This window comes from Paralichthys olivaceus, chromosome 10 (genome assembly GCF_024713975.1).
Source record: "Paralichthys olivaceus isolate ysfri-2021 chromosome 10, ASM2471397v2, whole genome shotgun sequence".
Lineage (NCBI taxonomy): Eukaryota > Metazoa > Chordata > Actinopteri > Pleuronectiformes > Paralichthyidae > Paralichthys > Paralichthys olivaceus.
Genome location: NC_091102.1, coordinates 22,106,473 through 22,108,742, shown reverse-complemented (window position 1 = coordinate 22,108,742; position 2,270 = coordinate 22,106,473).

Here is a 2,270-nt window from a genome sequence, read left to right as displayed (position 1 = left end):
GAAGTATGTTCAGCCGTTAGTATTACTATTAGGGTGATTACATGTTATTTATATGCATGTGTTGCTGCAATGACCTCCAAAGTCCAACATATTTTTAATATTGTCAACCCACATCACACATCACAACACTAATTACCTAAAATGTAATTTAAATGACTCTTACCTAATTGAAAGTTTTATCAAAGTATGTATTAATATACTATATTATATTAAATATTTAAGTATTCCTTTATCCAGTGAATGGAGTCTAGGACACTGTGACATTCCTAAAATGTGACATTACAGTTACATATGGCATATACAGTGTGATGTCATTTGGATTAGGTTGTACACTGTGACATCACTGTTGGATGAGGCTGTACACTGTGACACCACTGTTGGATGAGGCTGTACACTGTGACATCACTGTTGGATGAGGTTGTACACTGTGACATCACTGTTGGATGAGGTTGTACACTGTGACATCACTGTTGGATGAGGTTGTACACTGTGACATCACAGTTGGATGAGGCTGTACACTGTGACATCACTGTTGGATGAGGCTGTACACTATGACATCACTGTTGGATGAGGCTGTACACTGGGACATCACTGTTGGATGAGGTTGTACACTGTGACATCACTGTTGGATGAGGCTGTACACTGTGACACCACTGTTGGATGAGGCTGTACACTATGACATCACTGTTGGATGAGGCTGTACACTGGGACATCACTGTTGGATGAGGCTGTACACTGTGACATCACTGTTGGATGAGGCTGTACACTGTGACATCACTGTTGGATGAGGCTGTACACTATGACATCACTGTTGGATGAGGCTGTACACTTTAAATTAACTTCAGTTTGCGTAAAAGTGAGCAAAAATGGGTTGTTTGTTGTCAGAGGTTTACTTGAGCTTTGCCCTCAATGGAAACAAACAGATACCCATGATAGTTTAAACTGTGTCTGAGGAAAATATCAGAGGCAGTGGAATGCATTATATGTTAGACAGAGTTTGGTTTAGTGAGGTCAGTAGACAGGAACCCTGCTGTCTGCTTCACTGTAATGCAGGTACAGAAAATGTGCCACTAAAGGCCTGGCTTTGTGGAATGAAATGTTAAGGCATTTCAACAAAACAATACACTTATTGGGTTTCACTTGTAGGATTTGTTTCACAAATTCCAAAGATGGATTAGTCTCCTCAGTGGTGCACAGTGTGAACAATTATTTCACATACAGCTAAAGCCTTGCTGAACAATTCATCCTCTACTTCCCACGGTTGAGCCCGACGACACATCACCCTGTCCTTAACCAAGCCCCAAACTAATTTATAACATATATGCATCACTACACCCACCAGCATGCTGCTGCATAAGGAGTTCAGTGCAGAACAAACCCAGACGAGGGCCAACTGCTGATCTGCAACAAAGGAGGGTTGTGTTGTGTTTCGTCCTTTATTTTGCTGTTCTCAACACAAGCAGATGTCAGCCCTCCATCTAAACTCCAGCCCTCAGATTCAGAGTGGTTTAGATCAACCCTATTTTAATTAGTGGATGAAACAGTGTGTCAGCGCCGCATCAAGGAGCCGTGACAAAGTTGTTTGTGATTTACTGTGCTAATCAGAACAATTGGAACTTGGAAAATTACACATTAAGACACAATTGAATATTATGAAGACATACTTTGATGAAACTTTCAATTAGCTAAGAGTGATTTAAATTACATTTAGGCAATTAGAAGATGTGGGTCGACAAGTGAGGAGCTTTTTAGTTGAAATGAGATGTCCAAGGTAATTAAGTGAAACTTTGCTGGTGTTAAAGTAAAAAATGGGCAACTATTAAAGCTGTCACTTGAATAAAAGATGGTCCAGATTAAAAAAATAATAAAATAAAATAACTTTGTCTGCATTCGAATGAGATTCCCTTAGTTGAGTGCAATACTTAGTAGATTTGAGTTAAATGGGCAGATGTAGTTTCTCTCTGTGGCAGCTTCTGAGCAGGAGCGTCATAACATGACTGATGGCACACTGGGAGACATTATTCATAGAGCTACACTAATCAAGGATGACTGACCACCAGATCATAAAAAGCTCTCTGCATTCACAGTGTGAGCAGCATCTTAAAAGTGGAGGTAAAAGCTTTTCAAAAATACGTCTCAAATATTTTCAGTTCTTGAACTATGGGACTTTTTGTTTTTGGAAAATATTAAGTGTCTATAAATCAAAAGAAGTCATTGTGTCAAAGACAGTAAGTGAGTAAAGCATTGACTGACAACTCAAATGGCACTCA